This window comes from Mixophyes fleayi, chromosome 10 (assembly GCF_038048845.1).
Source record: "Mixophyes fleayi isolate aMixFle1 chromosome 10, aMixFle1.hap1, whole genome shotgun sequence".
In the NCBI taxonomy this organism is placed as follows: domain Eukaryota; kingdom Metazoa; phylum Chordata; class Amphibia; order Anura; family Limnodynastidae; genus Mixophyes; species Mixophyes fleayi.
In genome coordinates this window covers 82,293,888-82,315,404 of record NC_134411.1, presented here as the reverse complement: position 1 = coordinate 82,315,404, position 21,517 = coordinate 82,293,888, and the positions used below count along the sequence as shown (strand labels likewise).

The 21,517-nt window shown below is 39.4% G+C and overlaps 1 protein-coding gene across 1 annotated transcript in view; it reads left to right on the top strand.

Annotated features, from left to right (window-relative positions):
- Positions 1 to 21,517, top strand: part of WWOX (WW domain containing oxidoreductase) — an 820,606-nt gene that overhangs the window by 360,283 nt on the left and 438,806 nt on the right. The window lies entirely within an intron of this gene.

Here is a 21,517-nt window from a genome sequence, read left to right as displayed (position 1 = left end):
TTGGAAGGTTAGACATGGCATTTAATTTTTTTTTTCCCTACAAAACCTCTCTATACAGGAGAAGGAAAAAAAAATTCAATTTCATTACTATTCATGTGTAAGAATATTGAAGGTAGTATACTAAAGAGATAACTATTTCTTCTTCTATCAGAGGAAGAACAAATCTATCTTGGAACAAGAAACTGGATTCTTATTTAAAAGATAAAAGGTCATCTGCGGCACCTATTAACGATAAAGCTGCGGCTTTCTTATAAAGGGGAGTTAACCTCTCCAGTGCCGGACAGACCCGCAGGGTAGAAAGAATGGCTGAGTCTTTTTACCATAGGAAGTTTGTGTCTTTTAACAAGGTGGTTTAACTTCCTGCAATGCAACATCTCCTGTGCCACAATTGCGACAAAAGAATGCCAATTAGAGTAATCCCGATATCCTCCTATACATTACGAACGCAGAAAATGCCGGCAGTTGCAAATCGGTGGTAGTCACTTTAACGGTGCGGATAACACCGACAGTGACTACCACGGCCAAAAATTCATGAAACCCACTTACCCAACTTGTAATAAATGCTGACTGACCTTCAGAATGACCAATGCAGTCCCCGACAGTGTATTAAAAAATCACGATCATCAGGAATAACGGCAGCCTCTTTTCACGTCATTTTAAAGTGCGATCTCTATGTCACTATTTTTAATCGGAGCTAACTGTTAAACTTAGCCTTAGGGTTAGGATTTGCTTAGCGTTAGGGTTAGGAATAAAGTTAGTGTTGGGGACCCAGCATTGCCGCTTTTACAATAGGGAAACAGAGGTCGCACTTAAAAATGACGTGAAAAGAGGCTGCCGTTATTCCTGATGATCGTGATTTATTAATACACTGTCAGGGACTGCATTGGTCATTCTTAAGGTCAGTCAGCATTTATTACAAGTCGGGCAAGTGACTTTCGGAATTTTATTGTCAGCCTACTGCTTGCCGTTTAATCCAGCTCCGCAAATTCCTACCCCACCCTTGCAAATGACGTCAATTAAAATGTCAAGTGTGAGATTGCTGGTTTTAGAGTGGCGATGCCAGGACCTGCTGCCTCCTAGGGTTAGGATTAGTGTAAGGGTTTACAATTAGGATAAAGGGTTCTACATTATATAGGCGACGGGTCCTGGCATTGCCGCTTTAAAACCAGAAATCTCACTCTCGCCGATTTAATTGACGTCATTTGCAACTGCCGGCATTTTCTGCCTTAGGAATGTATAGGATACGTGTCGGTGATGTTGTGTGTCTTTTTTATGGTAAGTGTGGATTTCCTCCATATCGGCTTTATTCTAATCGGCATTCTTTTGTCGCGATTGTGATTGCCGCAATTATCACCTTGGCAAAAACGTACCCCACCCCAGTTAAACGTAACCAATTGTTATAGAATAAACAAAATACTCTTTTTTCTAGATTGACCTGCTCTTCGGTCACATGCAACAATCTGCACCACTGGTTCTCATCCAGAAAAAAACACAATTCCTATAACAACACAACAAAAAAGGGGGTGTCAATGGCGCGTATGACCCAAGGAATCAAATTATCATAAATGACATGAAATGTCCACAAATCAGTCTATAATCTGTATCCAACAACATTCAGACAGGTCTTTAGAATGTGGGAATTCTCTTTCTTATTGTAAGGATATCCTATTCTGTTTTCTCCCATTGGAACATGTAAAATATCAAACACAGACATATCATAGGGCAGATTGTATTTTCAACTTTACAAAAATATCCCCCAGCACACTGCTATAACCAGCAAAAGAGCTGCTATTTCTGTTTATACATAAAAATACAGAAATCTCATTTCCACACATTTGCAAATGTATGGAAAGCCACCCGGCCCGTCACGGCGCTCCTTCTAATACGGTGGTCCTAACTCTACACAATGAGAGCCCTTATTTTTGGGCCATACATATGTGTTTTTAAATTGAGAGCTCAACTTACCAAGAGGTACCTCCTGTAGGGCCTGGACATGACCACATAGCTTCTGTGTAGATACTGGGTTTATCTGGCCCAATACTACCCACTTCACTCTGGCTGGCCACCTATGGGTGCCTTACTATGCCAGGGAAGTCTACCCAGTACCTTCTAGGGTTCTCAGTCACTCAGTGAAATGCAGATAGAAAGTAAAGCAATACATTTGTTGTAATAAAAACAATCACTAGATTATTATGTACACACAGTAAATAAATGCCAGGCAGGTTTACAACATCATCAGTCCCTTACTAGCTTAAGGAGTTGCAGTCGCCTGGATGTCCTGACTTAAAGGCCCATAAAGTTCTTCTCTTAGCTGCAGCTGTAGTCCATTGGTAGAGAGCGAAAAACTCAAAACCAGCTACACTGCACCTTCCTTGAATCAATCCTGAGAATGAATATCACCTCCTTCCCTGGAGTGGCTCCATTTAGGGCAGTGGATCCCAAACTTTCTCAGTTCGAGGCACCCTTAGGATCCCCATAATTTTTTCAAGGCACCCCTAAGCCAAAATAATTACCAAGTTGCCCCTGCCTTGACTGCCACCAGCCCTAGACGTGGCACCCCAGTGAGATTGCCATGGCACCCCAGGGAGTCGCAGCACCCAGTTTGGGAACCACTGATCTAAGGTCTAATTTTCACAGTGTTTTCCCCTCCCTTGGCAAACCCTGGGTTTATTCTTCTTAACCAGTTGGTCAATGCTGGACTAGGGGGAGTTGGAGAGGGGGGTGAAGATGAGCTGTCCTTCCACAGAACCTCCCCTGCTAGATGGCCCGTCTGGACTAGTCTGGTGAGAACAATGGACACTAATTAGTTTTCCCCCTCCAGTGTCTTGCAACCTGATCCCTACCCATAACCCCCTGGCTTCACTTTAAGGACGATGATTAACAACCTCACTGCCACATCATCAATATACAATAAACAATATACATATTTATAATGAGCTGCAATGTTCCCTTATCCACATATAATTAGACACTGCAGTTGTAGTCTGTTGAGCTGGGGAACAAAAGCAAGGGCTATAAAAAGTACTTGCTATAATCCACATTATGTGAGAAACGAGGAACAGGATGGTTACAGTGTTATCACACTCATTTTGTCACAGTTTCCTATTAAGCTGGCTGATTGCACGCCTGGTTCTACCGATTGGCCTGATCTCTGTCAAGATCTGACGGAGCTACGTTACCCCAGTAGCACGAAAACGAAAGACAAGCTCAGATGTGGTCATCATCCAATTGCACCTACCTATGCCAAGGCTTGTGCCCCACCCCCTTTCCTTAGTGCCCCAGCTCTGCTATTAAAAGAGAGCCAGTCCGCTTGATATGAGAGCAGGGTGAGGGCCGGGGGGCCACAACGATATCTTGGGGCCCAGCTTCCTATCAAAATTTTGCTTTGGTACCCAGCAATGCACTGTTCTGCCCCTGGCATTGGGTATTCGCACATTCTACAGTCACTGCTAAACAATGGCATTAGAAGAGAGATGGCAATTTATTTTACATCTTGGAATTAAAGTAGATTTATTTTTTTTTAATCACTGATCACAAAATAGTCTGTAAGGTTAAATTTAAAAAACAACTGTAAAGCTTTTTCTTAAAAATAAAAGTAGCGTTACCCTGGATCGGCCCCTACCAGTGTCACCCTTAAAATTAAAATGGAAAAACGTTGTATAATATCCGGCCTACAGATTGGCAAAAGCATGTGAGAGACTTACGTGGAGGGAGAATCTACGGTCTAATGAGACAAGAACTTTGTGGCCACAATGTTAGTTACTATGGGCAAGCCGAACACTGCACATCATCCCAAGAACACTATGACTCCCATGAAGCATGTTGGTTGGTGCATAAGGTTATGATTCAGGAGCAAGGGACAAATAGATGGAGCAAGATATTATTATTATTATTATCATTTATTTATATAGCGCCACTAATTCCGCAGTGCTGTACAGAGAACTCACTCACATCAGTCCCTCCCTCATTGGAGCTTACAGTCTAATTTCCCTAACACACACACAGACACACAGACAGACAGACAGACAGACAGACTAAGGTTAATTTGTTAGCAGTCAATTAACCTACCAGTATGTTTTTGGACTGTGGAAGGAAACCGGAACACCCGGAGGAAACACACGGGAGAACATACAAACTCCACACAGATAAGACCATGGACGGGAATTGAACTCATGACCCCAGTGCTGTAAGGCAGAAGTGCTAACCATTAAGTCACCATGCTGCCCCCAAGATATAGACAAAGCAACGATCCACTTCCAATCTGATAGAACTAGAGCAGTATTACATAGAAGAGTTGGTTAAGACCCCAGGGGGTATATTTACTAAGCTGCGGGTTTGAAAAAGTGGAGATGTTGCCTATAGCAACCAATCAGTATATTGCTGTCATTGTAGAATATGCTAAATAAATGATAACTAGAATCTGATTGGTTGCTATAGGCAACATCTCTACTTTTTCAAACCTGCAGTTTAGTAACTATAGCCCCAGCTGGTAGAGAGTAACAGATGTAATTACAGCAGAAGGTGCTTCTACTAACTATTACAGCAAATAAAGTCGCCTTTTAAAATTGATATATATCAAAGCCTGAGTATAATTGAACTGAATAATAGTGTTTATCAAGGCAGCCTTGATAAAGATCCCTCTCTGTATCGTAAGGGCTGCTGACGGTTTTGAATTTGTTTGTTATATGGATATATTTTGAAATAAATTTATTTATTTATGAGTATTGGCATACTTGCTTGAATACAGGCCTTTTGCTTTTCTACATATAGGATCTACCACTACCAGACAACTAAATTTTCTTTTTTTTATTCTTTGTATTGCTTTGTTTTTCATAAAAATTGTAATTTGTTGATATGACTTTATAACAGGTTTAGTACCTGAATTAAACCAGGTTTAAGCCACTTTATTTTAAACGGCATGGTTTTAATGACGTGATCCTGATTTGAGAGCATACGGGTGCATTAAACTTTATGGGTTCGTTGATACACTAAACGAGTGAGCCAATCTTTGCAGGCGTAATTCTCTCACCGAAGAAGAGAGGAAAGACCCCCCCATCCCCTGTTAGAAAAATGGTTGCAATCTTCAGTCAGATGCACTACTAGGAAGGGATTAGCTTTTGTGGTATTGTCACAATCATTTTTCATAATGAGAATAGGTGGGAAAATGTTGTAATATAGTTTAGGCACAAACAGTAGCAGCTATGGCCTGAGAAAAGCCCCCTCCGTACAGACCTTTGTGGCTTCATGTTACGTTCGTCTAAAAATGACAACCTTGAATTGAAAGTGACCTAAAAAACACAAAGTTTTAACCACAAGTGAGTGGAGCGAGGAAGTTGAAGTCCCCCCTCTTTTACCCATCGCCGTTCTGAGGTTTCTGTGTGATTTAGAGAGAGAGGTTCTGACTAATCGTGTTTTGGAAAAGGTCGCTGAAAGGATGCGTAGGCCGGTCGCAATACGTTCCCCCAGATTCAGAATCACTGAGTAACCTGTGACTGTTTAGTAGTGAACCCTTCTCATGCTCTGTCACCCAGTACTGGAAAGGAACAAGAGGCTTACAAGAAAAGGGGGATATATTGAGAAATGGGCTGGCTTCGCGAGTCCCTGAGGGGGAGTGATGTGGGCATTGTTTTGCATATCAAACACAACAGTTCTTTGTTTATCAAAGTGATTCACGTGACCACAAGGTGCTTGTGAAACTTTGCCGATTGCTGGTGTTCGGTGTAAGATTTAATTGTGTAGATCTCGGGGTCTTCCTGGGGGTAAATGTATTAAGCTCCGGTAGTTTCCCTTTACAAGGCAGCGCCGCTTTAAATTTACACGGCAAAGACGCCAAACTCGCGGGTGTTGAAGAACCCGGAGCTTAATACATTTACCCCCTGGTGTTTAGATGTACTCTAATCAATTGTCTCCTAGTATCTGTGATAAAAGGAAGTGCTTTTATATGTATTATTTTAGTAAAAAACAACAACTTTTGAATACATTATTATATGCTAGTCCTTTCTCAGTAGGAATTTCACTGTGACCCGCTGCATTGACACATGGTTGTCAACATGTGGACATAATTCCAAAGAAAATGTGTTTTCTTGGTGCAAATGAACCCAGTGTAGTTTATCATAGGTACACAGGGGCGCACGGAGGATTTTTCAGGGGGGTTTCATCCACCCCCGAAAAAATAAACACACCATAGAGAGCTGCCGCGAATGCACAGTAGCTCCGTTGCGGCTGCACTGTACTATACAGCAGCCACGGCGCTGTCAGAGAAGCGTCCGCGACGGTACAGCACCGCCGCAGCCGCTTCTTAGACAGCGCCGCAGCTGCTGTATAGTACAGTGCCGATATGTAGGGCACTATTTTAGCGGAGGGGGGGTTCTGGAGACCCAGAAACCCCCCCTGCGTGCGCCACTGGTACACATTTATACTTTATAACATGTAAGTATGTATCTTATTTCTTACAATATGAAATGATGTATCCAAAAATATGGTTATATGTCAACTATTTTATTTAACCTAATGTCAATATAAATGTTTAGTAATGTTAACCATTTAAATAAAGAATTTTAAAAAAGCGCTATTCTGTTCAGCTTGGAACTGGGTTCCGCAACAGCTACTTAATAGTTTTGCTTAATTAATATAAATAGATCTTTACTGACTCCTAAGGTATTTGTGTCAATACTAAATTCAATATAATTATATATCATTTGTGTGATAAATTAGATTAGGCATAGTCTGGGTACATACCACAGAAGTCTTCTCCCGGTGTGTTATCCATAAAGATTTTACCAACGACTGATAAAAAAAAAAAATAGCCCAGATCTGCAAGCTGATTCATGTGTACACACTATACATGTTTTACAAGATTTACCTTCAGATCTGTGCTCTTCATCTGTCATAACCATCGGCTGAAAAGATCGTGACTCTGCGCATCGGTCGTGAGTGCGTACACACTGCAGAACTGGAACGACATTGTTTCATCATTGAATGAGTTTTTCAGTTCAGTTTAAAAATCAAATTAAAAGATACAATATGCTTTGGGACGATAATCGTTCATTGTTGCAGAGTACACACTAATGCAACATTGAGCCGAACAGTTGTTGATTGGCTGAAATCCTGTAGTGTACCCAGCCTTACTTGTGCCTGGAAATCTGATGACCGCTAAGTTTATGTGCAAATGTGTATGTGCATTAAAGCAGGTGTGTATATTATTTACAATTATTATAATTATTTTTATTAACATTGAATTATTTTTTTTTTTATTTAAAAGGTATGCCTTTTGTATTTTAAATAGAATATGATATTTTTATTTAGATCTTAAAATTCTAAATATCCTCAGTTCTTAGGAGCTTTTTTCTTGCAAATTATGGACCTGATGCATATAGCGTAGATTGTGTGTTTTCGCCCTGCGCATGCCCATAAATAAACCTGCAAGAACCACATTCACACTTGCGCCTGAAGAGAAGTGAAGGAAGGGGCGTTCTAATGTGGACTACATACGGTAAGGGCGTCTTTACGGAATTGCGAGCCGATGAAGTCCTGAGCGCAGATGCACCTTTTTCATCCGTGTCATTTGCACCAGCCTGGGGTGCATCTTACTCAACATATGGGCTGAAATGCACTATTTTGACGTGTGTATTTTTGGCCCATAAATTATGCCCTAGTTGCGTTCAATTCTGCATTAGGCCCAATGGCTTAATATGACTCCAAATATTTCAACTTCATAAAGACAGTTAATTAGGATTTGTTCTAACACAGCTTACATTTTCATGCATATGCTAACAGATGAATTAAATAGACAGACTGTTGGTATACATTTAAAATAAAAGTAAGTCACATAATATAATATATTTACTCCTATGCACTTGGCTAATGTGTTGCAGGCAGCAACACTGAATATAGATAGTTCAAGGACTAGTCTTAACGTGGCTATATTAGGTAGAAGTACTCGTTAAACGCGTAAAGGTGATGGAACCCCCTATGCACACTACAGTATTTATCAGAGGCATGGACAACCAGACTGAAAAGAGCATGCCAGGATTGGATGCGAGTATCATGTGATCTCTCTCTGGGCTCCCCCTTTGGCAAGGTACGCTTATTTTTTGGCCAATAGCCATAAATTTTTTGATTAAGCCGAGTAATTTCCATTCCCTTATTATATGCTTTATTTGAATTCAGATAGGGATACTTGTTCTTCTGGATTGCTTCAAATGATTATTTCTCTTCAGGCTTTTAAGTAATTTAAACCCAATCACCACCACCAGTTATTTATATAGCACCACTATTTCCGCAGCGCTGTACAGAGAACTCATTCACATCCATCCCTGCCCCATTGGGGCTTACAGTCTAAATTCCCTAACACACACACACAGACTAGGGTCGATTTGTTAGCAGCCAATTAACCTACCAGTATTTCTTTGGAGTGTGGGAAGAAATCGGAGCATCCAGAGGAAACCCACACAAACAAGGCAATCTAGACAGCTTGACACCCATACTATCTATTGATACTGATTTCTTATGTCCGTTGGGTTTTGTTGTTTCATTATGACTATTTTCTCCATATAATGCTCTTTTCACAGCTATAACCCATCTTTAACTTTAACAATTGCCATTTCCAGTCCCTAACATACTCTTGACTTTAACAATAACCCCCTTCTTAGGGTAGGTACACACTAGAGAATTTTCCAACCGGTGTGTTATCTGCAAAGATTGTACCTACGACTGACAGTCCGATCGATTGGGCGATTCATGCGTACACATTGACACGATTTACCTTCAGAGCTGTGCTCTTCATCTGGTCCTGTAGTCGTTTAGAGAAGGACATTACAATATTCATTTCTTCCTTCATTCATTCCTGTCACACTGATTAACCACCTTGTTATAGCTACCCACATGTCATTGCGAATTTCATTAGCTTTTGTAACTCTGAAACAAAATATTCTGTCTCAGAACGAACTAACAAATTATTCCATCTACAGCACTCTCTACATTTCTTCACCGGGACATGTTCATTGTCGGCATGGGCTGAAACGATCATGACTCTGTAAACTCTACAGAGATCATGATCGTGAGTGCATACACATTACATGATCGGAAGGGGATTGGAACGAGATTATTAAACAGTACGACCAACCAAATAAAATGACCATCTGCAATTTGGAATGACTGTCGTTCATCGTGTAAGTATACACACTAACGCGATACGTGGCCGAGCGGTCGTTTATCGGGTAATTGGCCCGATAGTTGGCTAAACAACCTCCAGTGTGTACCTAGCCTTACTCATGGTACCATCTTGCATCACCGTCTTCTCATGTAACACATTAACTATTGGAACTCATTCCCCACCAAGAACAATCCATTGGCTCATTCATCACCAACCTCACACACTCTCTGCTACCCCCTTTGGCAGTCATTCTTCTCTAACATTCAAGGTAAAATTTGTATTGTTAATGCACAAAACCATTCACAATTTTCTCCACACATACACAAGTAAGTTCATCTTTAGATATCCTCCAAACCGCACACTATTCTCACCCCAAGGTCAACCTCACACATCTGCAGGACACTATCTGCCTTGCTTCATCAGACTCTTAGGGCTAGATTTACTAAACTGCGGGTTTGAAAAAGTGGGGATGTAGCAACCAATCAGATTCTAGCTGTCATTTTGTAAAAAGTACTAAATAAATGAAAGCTAGAATTTGATTGGTTGCTATAGGCAACATCCCACTTTTTCAAACCCGCAGCTTAGTAAATCTGGCCCTTAAGGTCACTGCACACTTATCTTTTCGGAGAAGTTTATCTTGTGTTTTCTCAACCTTTTATCTTTGACAACTTTTTCAAGTCTTGTCAATCAGTCTGCCCATTGTGTGGCCCACACCTATACGTTCAAATAAGCAGGGCTCTCTTACCAATGTTTCAGTTTGTACTAGATTATAATCTCTGTAAACATGGTAACTAATTGTGCCGCACTGTTAAAAATGTTTACGTTTATAGGTAGTGTGATAGTGATTCTAATTTAAAGCTGTGTACTATCAGTCTATGGTTGTATGAAGTTATATCTGAGACAAGGGAGCTTGGTTGGATCTCTCACATCCTTCGTCCCGATAGCAATCCCAGTAAGTAGTGTGATTAACCCTGGTTCCATCAGGGCACCTATGATAACAAGACTCAAGTCATCTCCATCTAGGACTAGTTCAGATTAGGGGACATTCATTGATAAATATTTTCCTCAAGACCAGTCTCCCACCTCGTACCATTACTCTGAACCTTAATCAGTTACACTTTATCCAGCGAGACTGGTCTAGTGAGTCTGCCAGGCTCACCCTTCCTCAACCCAATGATGTGGGTGTATACAAAATAATTAGCGTGTTGTATGAAGGGTTAAGGTTACCTCCACCAAATTAAAACATCTGTGTTCTGTGGGTAGGCTACATATACATGGTGTATTTCATCATATAGTTATTACATATGTATACAGACCTATACCTTGGACCCATTGTGTCTCAGTGTTGTCACTATTGTCTAGTGAGCTAATAGCAGTTATGGGAAACAGGTGACTGTAAGGGCGTATGCGGCCCTCCGAATCCCTCACCTGCGGCCCCCAGCTCCTTCCTAATTTATTGTTGGATTTGCTCATTATAGCTTGTAACACTTTAAAACGCCTGCTGATATGTTATTATGGATAGGTGTCTGTTTCTGTGATTAAATGTATTGTGTAAACTTATTACTGAGATTATGGATAATGCGGAGCCCTGGAAGGTCAGAGAGCTGACCATGCGGGTCGTCACTGGTTTACGGTATAGTCTTCATCCTAATCCAGCAATTTCTGTTATCTTCTAATGATCGATTTTGAGCAACTTTAATCCATTAAAAGTTACTATCTGATTCTTCTCTTAGGAGTTCTGGAAAATGTAAGTGAATGGAATTTGATAATTTTACAATGAAGGTAGCAGGAGAGGTGGCGGTATGGCGTACCATCGTATGCACCCCCCACACATACACTTGGAGCTACCTATGAAAATATAACCATCTCAATTTAATGTAATCGACTGGAAATCTCAACAATTGTCAATCAAACACCTCTAATCAGGAATACATCTTCTTATGGTTGCCTAGATATCATGAAATATCTTGCCATTTACTTAATTGCATTGATACTGAATTGATCATTATGTCACTCAGAACTGCCCCTCACAAGACCATATTACAGAAGACTTGCCTACTCTCTCCGGGATACTCCAGAATTTTGGTGTGTCATTGCGCAGCAGGGGGCGGGGTCACAGAAACATCACCTGACCTCCCCTCCCTCAAGCTTTCAATGTTAGCAAGTGTGTATTACATATATAGACAGATATACACAGACTCTGTGTGTTTCTCAGTTGTGCCTGTTTCTGTATAAACAGACTAATCTAATGGCTTACTCAACCATCTAGCTTTGGCAGAATTTCAGAAAATCACTCATTTCTATGACTGGATTTCATGCCAAGAGGAGAAAAAAACTGAGTTTTTATTGCAGAAAGATCTTTCTTAAAGTTGTCTTTCATAAATGTTATATAGCTATCATTTGGAATACTACTGGAACATGACATAAAATTATTTATTGGGCAAGGGCACACGGCTTGAGTGGTAGTGCATTATTCTATGGTAATCTATAGGAGTTTTTTAATCCAATTTGCCTGAGACATAGTATTCTGATGGAGAGGTGTAGCTGTCACTATAAAACAAATGCCTATCATTGAATATTTTGCATCCCGCAGAAGTGTATTATGTATTCAGTTAGCTTAAAGTGGGCTCGTCTAGTTTAACCAAAAGCCTGTCCCCCATGTTAGACGCAGAGATTGTTGTTTGGCCATTGGGTTAAACTACCTGATTGCCACGCAGTGTGGAGGCAGCATTATTGTTTAGGGGATTGTGTTGGATTCTTGAACATGTCAATAACCTCTTTTTAAACTGTCACAATAAATACTGTAGATATATGTATGGACAGCATTTGCGTTTACTGTGTATTACAGTGACCTAGTGGTTAGCACTTCTGCCTCACAACACTGGGGTCATGAGTTCGATTCCCAAACCATGGCCTTATCTGTGTAGAGTTTGTATGTTCTCCCCGTGTCCACATGGGTTTCCTCCGGGTGCTCCGGTTTCCTCCCACACTCCAAAAACATACTGGTAGATTAATTGGCTGCTATAAAAAAATGACCCTAGTCTCTCTCTCTCTCCCTGTCTGTGTGCGTATGTCTGTGTGTGTGTGTGTGTACATTAGGGAATTTAGACTGTAAGCTCCAATGGGGCAGGGACTGATGTGAATGAGTTCTCTGTACAGCGCTGTGGAATTAGTGGCGCTATATAAATAACTGATGATGATGAATACAAAACTAGAAAGTTTACCCTATAATTTCCATTTTACTTGTCTGCGATTGTCTTCCATTTTAAGTGTTCAGCGTTAGGAGCCATTTCCTTGTAGGGAGTGAAATAATCTTAGGTGTAAGACCCTCCCCCGTCCTGGCAGACATGCCCAGTGTGCTGCTGAGATGCGCTTGTAACACCACCAAATTACAAGGAATGGTGGAGCATTTAATGTCGTTTCCCAGCACAAGTTCTCCATTGGGTCTAGGTGATCAGGCCAAAATAATAGTGCCGGAAGAGACCATTCAAGTCAAAGGGGAGGGGGGTGTTGCATACCCCATGTGATGCTACTGCGCATTTCTGTACTACCTAGGAAACATTTATCACTGCACAGTCTCCTTACGGCTCTTATCACTGAAGTGTTGGAACAATACGACATTAATGGATTGTCCACATAACCTGACCCTCAGTCATGTTGGGGTTTCCTCCCCTTACCTGTAACTGGGAGCTGCCAGTACTGTATAATGCCTCAGGTGACCGCACGAGAAGCCTAAATCCATCCCGTCCTTTTTCAGTATAGCTGAATATTATCATATGTTATACAGTTTTATGGAAGAGAACTGAACAAATGTTTGATTGTTTGAGAGCGGAAGTGCGATTGGTGCTCCTGGCAGAGGGACCACCTCTTTGGCTGATGGGGGGGTGGGTAAAGATGAGATGTGCATTTGTGAACCTGGATAACCCATTTCAATGAGAAGGGAAATAATTGTGTTCCAGCTGTTTTAGTGCTTTTTTCAACGGACTTGACAAGTGAGTTTGGGTTCAGATCATGGTAACAAGGACAGTGGCGGTACTTGTTTTCTATGGGACCCAAATGAGTAGCAGGTTCGAATGTAACATTTGCTCCTCAATGCCTTCCTCCTTTGGTAGTTATTTTGTTTAGGTTCCGTTGTTTCTGTCCTCAGTCTTTATTGTAATTTTATCCCATATGGCCTTTCTAAACTACTCCAAATGTATAACTAGATGGGGGAGGTGTATTTCCAGTTAGGCTTATTTTAGTGCTGATAGTACTACTGAACATCTAATGCATTCTCACAACTAGAGTAAAGCTGGGTACACACTACAGAATTTTCCACCAACTTTTTATGCTGATCGATTTTACATGCGATCGATGGTCCGATCGCTCGGTCCATGGACTGCATACACACTAGCCTTGTTTAGGACGATAAAGGGAAGAGCGGACGTCCTTTTAGCGACTTTTTACAGCCATGTTGTCGTGAGCAATGACTGTAATTTCGTACTCACTGTTGTGGATAGGTCGGAAGTTTATACACACTGCACAGCGGAAACGAGATTGGAACGAAAAAATTATACTGTACGACCAACCAAATGAGGCGACAATTGTCCATTTGGGCAGACTTTCGACCATCGTGTCACTGCACACACTGACCCGACTTTTGAACAAGCGGTCGTATGTCGGCTGATTTAGCCGATTATTGATCGACAACTGTGTAGTGTGTACCCAGCTTTACTGCTACAAAGCCTATGATTTTGCCATAACGCCATCCAGTGCAGAGCTCCGTGATTGTAAGTTTATGTCATTTATATCAAATGGTTTTCATATTCGTATCCAAGTCCCAACTAATCTAAAACTTTCCCTGTATAGTTCAGAAATTAGGGCACTGTTAGTCCAGAAAAAGTTCCATTTAGAAAGGGCTATCTGTGTGACACCTAAACACACACTGTATTATACACATATATGTTAAACATTTCTGACTTTCGTATTGAAAGGAAGTACATCAGCTGCACCATAGAACTCCTAATTGTAGGTCACGTAGCTGTTCCTCATCCACATGTTTTGCATGATAAAATTCAAAGGGCTTCGGAGTAGACCTTGTAATGGAGAACAAAATGTAAGATTTGATTCACCCGAGCTTCTTTGCCTCAATGTCGTTGCATTACATGGTTCAGATTAGTGGCAAATGTGGCACCCCCGTGTCTAATCAATCGTTTCTCTGTTTTTTTTTAACTGATTAACATATAGGTTGATCATATAAAGCCATCTTATCATACTTTGTCTTCCTGATCAATCTTAAAATGTTGATGATAAATGTACAACATTCCAAGTTCAAAGCGCACATCTGAAGTGAATGATAAAAATAGTCAGAGTTATTCCTTCTGAGAGTTCGGTTTTGTATTTACATGTGGCAGTTACGGTGCTGTCACCGATTGTCTAGAATGTGCGTCCACTATAGCTCCAAAGATTGGTACTGGCGATATCTAAGGATCATTGTCTATATTCACTAGGCAACTGCTGATGTCAGAGCAGGCACAAATGGTTATACAAAACTTACAACAGGCCAGGGTCAAGGTCACTAGCAAAGAACCGCAATCGAAAAACAAGCCGGGTCAGTATCAGAAGATCATACAGAATAATATTCAAGCACAACAAATGCAAAGACAACCGTAATTCTGAAATAAGGACGTGTCTGACAGCATGGGAATACCCCTGAACATGTACTCACAAGACAATAGAAGCACACCGGTGATGGGATTGTAAGGGCAGATACATTGTAAGTGTTCAGTGAAAAGGAGGGATGATATTTTTGGGCCAGTGGCCAATGGGACTTACCTAACACAGTGCTTAAATAGTGTATGTAGACTCATCATCATCAACATTTATTTATATAGCGCCAACATATTCCGTAGCGCAAACTGGGTGAAACAGACAAAGAGGTGACTCATCCTTATTCATGTAATTATGCATGAATAATCCATGTAATACCACAGCTGTATTTTTCTAATAAAATATCTCCATGGCGATTGCACTACAACTCCCATTAATACTTTTTGGGTATTTGATATTGGAATTTAGATAATTAAATAGCAAAATAAGTCACAATTCAACGTTCTCCATGAACTTGAGTCACTCCTGGTTCCAAGGTCACTCGTTTAAACTAAAATAAACTACAAAACCAACAATATGTAGCAAAACAGCCATAAAGTGGAACATCTCCATTAATCAGTGTTCAAAACCCCCACAAGCTGTGTGCATGTTTATAAGCTTATCCCATATATAACATATAAAAGCCAGATTCTATTTAATATTTCTCCAAAAAAGGTTGTCCTTGAAGAGAGTTATCTAGAAAAAAAATCCTCCCGGTTTTGGAGTAGGGGTTAATTTTATGTATCAGAAATCAGTGTCTAAAGAAGTCTCCATTTTCATAATTCATAACGCTGGTAGTAGGAAGATATCATTAAGCTGTTATTCCTTTCAGTTCTCCTCCTGTGCATAATAGCACCTGACTTTTTTCAGAATGCCAATGTTAATTGTTACTGACTATAATAGAATATGAATACCAGAGATATTTGACACCAGTGTAATGGTCCTGACTTTTCCATGTTACACTGAGTAGGAGGCTGGAAAGGATGGAGGGTCAAAGGAGAGATAAAAGCTTTTCTGATTTCATCGTAAAACATTAAAGCTTCTTGATTTTAGATATGCTGCTCGTGAAACGTACTACTGACTTATGAATGAACATTAATACACTACTCAATGAGTGACATTTTCACTGACTGCCTTCATTTAGGCTAATTGCTAAGCACCAAGCACCATTTTGGGTTACTGGAAGCAACTACCCTCCTGTAAACCTTCCGATAATGTGTCTATTAAGCACCTTATCCCGAAAATAATGTACATAACGACTGCTTTTATGTTATTTTTTAATAGAATTAGGGTAAAACCAGTGTGCTATTATAAAAAAAAATCACCTTTGTAATTAGAATAACTTTAGGCCATTTAGTTGCGGAATTGATTTATATAAGACTACGTTAAGTAGACTAGTACTATTAGATTATTTAATGTTGCAAAATAAATGTGTGGGTATATATATACATAATGTATATTATATGGTGTAGTAATATATTGCGTACATATGTGTGCGTGTGTGTGTGTGTGTATATATATATATATATATATATATATATATATATATATATATATATATATATAGTATGATATGCTTATAATCTATGTGTGTCTGCATTTATATATATATATATATATATATATATATATATATATAGTATTATATTGTGTTAATATATTTTTTGTGTGCATGTATACCTATATATTTATATATATATATATATATATATATATATATATATATATATATATATATATTTATTTATAAATTATACTCAATATATTATATTGTAATATAATACAATACAATATACTGTTAATACATATATTGTGTATTTGTGTGTATATATATATATATATATATATATATATATATATATAGTATGATATGCTGTTAATATATTTTCTGTGTATATATATATATATATATATATATATATATATATATATATATATATATATATATATACACAGAAAATATATTAACAGCATATCATACTATATATATATATATATATATAATCTCTAAGGTAATTATAACACAGTATATTATATTGTAATATAGTACAATACAATATAATATACTGTTAATGAATATATTGTGTGTGTGTGTGTGTATATATATATATATATATATATATATATATATATATATATATATATATATATATATATATATGTATAGTATACACAATAAATAAACACCATACAGTGTTTATTATTCACATATATTTATATATGATATGTTTTATATATCAATATTAATGCAGAATATTTGGTGTTAATGTACAGTTTAATGGTTTTAATATGTTTGCATAAATAATATATTTAATACTAGAAAAATACATTTAAATACAAACATCACTGCACAATTTCTATTGTCTGTTTTTTTTTTTTTTGCTTTGTTTTATGCTGGAGATAAAAAACAAAATCAGAGGAATGTAATACTGTGAAAAGGTATTTCAATATAAAAGAAATCTTTTTTTTTTTTTTTTTTAATTAGATGCTTGGAAATATATACACTTTAATTGCTATGGTTGTAATTTGTAGGTCATCAATATCTTTGCTTCTTTCATTAATAAACTGGCAAGTCAAGTAGGAAAGCTGCAGAAGTATAATTTTTTTCCCCTAAGCTCTACTTAATCAACAGTAGACTTCATCAAACAAAAAAAAAAAAGAAAAAGAAAAAAAAAATGTAAATCAGCCGCATTAATTCTGCTGGCAATAAATAGGGAGAAGAAAACACGAGGGTGAAAAAAAAAATCTAATTTCACAAAGCCTGCTTTGGATTGAACGGAGGGAATAGGTAGTTAAAGTGCCTTTTAAATTGTGACTGACTAGAGGATGGTAGAGGTTTGTGTATGGATTAGCACAGTGATAGACCCTGAGTGGCCAGCGACAGTGACTAATTACCTGACAGAGCTGTGCAGTGTTCGGCTTGGTCATCAAAATTAATTTTCTGTTTTCGAGACAAGCTGAGAGCAGATGCAGGGTTTCAGCTCAATACTTAAATGAACTAGGAGCCAAAGTTATTACTTTCATTATAAGGGACGTTTGGATGTGCGGCAAAACTTGTCTGGGTTGTAGAATATTTGGGGAAGGGGATAGGCAGACAAAAGAATAGCATAAAATACAAATATATTTATTTAAACATAATTAAAATACTAAAAAGACAAAGGTGTAAAGGTTATTTTTTTTTCTATTTTAAATAACTTTTGTAAATATTTTTGCCTTCCCAATAATAGCACTTTGGTAAGGGTAACTACCACCGTTAGCTCTGTTTAGCAGGGTGCCAGGACTTTTGGCACTGTTGGTCATACCTGCCTACTCTGCCGGAATTCCCGGGAGGCTCCCGAATGTCAGGGAATGCTTTCAGACTCCCGGAAGAGTAGGCAAAACTCCCAAAAACGTGGCGAAATTCACAGCAGTGAATGGAGGGGGCGGGGCTTAATCGTGTCATTAAGCTATGCCCACTCCATTCAATGCTGTGAATTTTGGCTTTCCTATAGTGGGGGCGGGGCTATGGTGATGACGCAAAATGTCACCACGCCCTCCTCCTAGCCCATGTCACATGACTTCACCCCAGATCTCCCGGGGGAGAAATCTTAAAAGTGGGCATGTATGCTGTTGGTCCCTTTTTAGCAGGGGAGATCTAACACAATGGCTGCAGCTGTAATTCTTATGGGCATATTCTAGTAGGTCCGGTGATCGCGGTTACGCGCGGCTGCACACATCTTGTTACAGCTACAGTGCGAAATTCCATATGCACCCCATAGGGTTGCAAAGGGAAATCCGCAATGTTGAGGTACGGTATTGTCCCTTTATATGCTCAGACGCGCCTAATTGAATATGCCCCATAGAGTTATTGAGTTGTCTGTGGGATCCCTCCTTCTGAAATCTGGCGGTGTGGCCACATGATTTGTGTCATTAGACCCCACTCCCTCCATGAAACATCACCATTTTCAGCCTATTACAGCAAGGGGCAGAGCCACGATGACGCAGTTTGCTGTGAATCGTGTTGCTAAGCCCCACCCCCTTTACACCCATGTGTATAGTTTTTCACCGCTGGGCAGTACATGATGGGCCATTACAAAATGTTGCCCACAGATGTTTAGTTACACCCCTGTTGGCACTATAGAAATATAGGCTTATGAAAAAATGCTACTCCTAATAATTAGATTTAAGTTGCAGTCCAGGCATCCAGAGACAGCGGGTAGTTGGAAATGCAGCACTTATTGCAACAGCATTAATACTTACTATTTGTTCCAGAAATACTTTACTTTTGACTTACTCTTTATACTCCGTCACCTCCATTTCCTGTTGGCATTTCCTGTCATATGTCCGTGGGATCCATATAGAAAGGAGAGAGTCAATAGGTGTTCTAGTAGACAGGTAAGTAAAACAGCGTCTGTTCCGCTGCTTTGGGGACTGGATGGTACTAACAATTACAGTAACTCCTTACTGTTACTAACGGATACTCAACTAGACAAGCCCTATTTTTTTTACCCATTTTGCTGCAAGAGGTCAATGCCAATTTTTCACCTCAGCTGGCCAACCGGATTTCACTTTAATAAACCACATTACAGCAAGAACAACGTATTATTTAATCAAGCCTAATGAATTTAATATTGCTTTTACACACTATTCTGCTTTGCTATTTTCTTCAATAAGCATTATGACCATTTGTCACATTAAATATCATTTAAAAATGCTCAGTCTTTGTGTTCTTAAATAATGAACTTGTATAAGCTTGGTTTTTAGAATTGATGCAGGGAATTATTTGATTTACAGTAAATCTGATTAATCTAGGTTGTGATGGCATTCTGGAATAAGTCGGGGAGTAAATGAAGATGTCCTAAGAGTGTCAACGCTTGCACTAAACTGGTGGCTGGATTTTGTGTATAATACTGAGTGTGCGATAGATTATTGAGGACTTCAAATAAATTGTAGACTAACTGGGAGGTTTTCAGCCAATGTCTGTGATGTCACCAACTGGGATTTCCTGCTGGAGGATGCAACAAGTAGACCCACCCAGCCATGCGTGACACATGGATGTGAACAGATAGGCTACTCTATCATGTTCAGCTGACAAATTGATTACCTAAACTGTGTGCCTCTTACAAAGATGTATATGAATGTTTAATTACTCTAAACCTTACTCATTTCCCTCAGTGTACTGTTAAATATCCTCTTTGTAATTATAAGTCACATAACATTGGCTGTTCTCTAACTTGCAAGTCACAGATATCTGTGATAACACTGTCATTCATTATAGAAGTATTTCAACGACTAACCATCGTCACCTCACTCTCTGCCACAATGCAATTCAGGATTCAGGGCCTTGTCCACTGATGCACAATCTATTACTTCAGCGCTCATTAATAGAACGTTCTTTCTACTTATTTGACTGAAGTTGGCTTCATCACAGAAACTGATGATTTTTGCACATAATACTCTCAGGGGCATTATTTTCTTCTACATTTTGCTTGACCTCCTTTCATTGTGTGTCAGTGTGAACCCCCTAATAATCCTGTACTGTTTCACTTTCCTCAATGCTAGCAATAAACCCACAGAGTGGGAGGTCTTGTGGTCATGCTGCAGTTAATTCCCTTGTCTAGGTATGTTCTACATTATTGCTGCTTACTTTAGTCCATAATACATCCCTAATATTCCTTCAATGGTGAAAGCTGCGTACATATTTAAAATACCACTGATTAAAGATGAACTACCACCTACTGATATAAGGTAGTGCAGACCAGGGGAGGGCTGACAAATTTTATCCCAGGGGGGCAAGAATCGACTCAGCAGCCTGTTTTAAAGGACAAAAAATGTAGGTAGCCTAGTGACCAAGCCCAGGTCACAGATGCCCCCTTTGCCCCCCAGCCCAGCCAGCCCCCGGTGCAGAAACACCCCCTAAGCAGAGCTTATTACCTGTTTTTCCCGAGGCTTCTCCATTGATCTTACATCCCTGTCTAAAAAATTGTGGTGGCGTAAGTTGGAGGACCAATCAATAGATGCAAACAGGAGATTGCGGCTTGTGATTGGTGTCCTCCCTCTCACACCCTCCATCCGCTGCTATTTAAAGGTGATTAACTTAACTGATTTGCTGATAGTGTGCTACCCCCCTCGCTGTGTCTTATCTGTATGAAATAAATGTAAATAATTCCAACCTGTCTCAGCTTATGCTTCAATGTTGATAACGTGTATACAGTGGAATATTAATAAAGCGTATATAAAAATAAAACCAATGATGAAAAAAGTGAGCACAGCCCTGTCACCCTAGGACCCTGTCTTTGCACTCCCTGCACCTATGCTAGTTACACCCCTGGGTGCCAACGCGTTCCACAGCTTTGTTCAGTCAGTCAGGGAGACAGAAATAATTTGCTGTCAGCTGCATAGGAATTGTCCAGCAGGCTCAATGTCACACATCTCCCGTCCTGTCCTGCTATGAACTTATAAGGTGTATTTTTGCCACGGTTAGTGCCCTTTCAGTGTTCTCAGTTCTTTATCTAAAATATAACCCGCAATTTAGCAGTTCATTTTTTGCTAGTTAATAAAATATAAAGAAATGACATTTAAGGTGCGCACGTACGATGGTCACAATTCCTCTCAGAAAAAGCTTGGCGTTTCATCCTCCATCACAATCAGACTTGTAGCTGAAGTCGCATATAAACACTTCAAGGTGCTTTTCTTGGCTCGAGGTGCATTTTTTGCAAATGAGTTCAGTATACATGAGAGCAAAACATCTTCTGC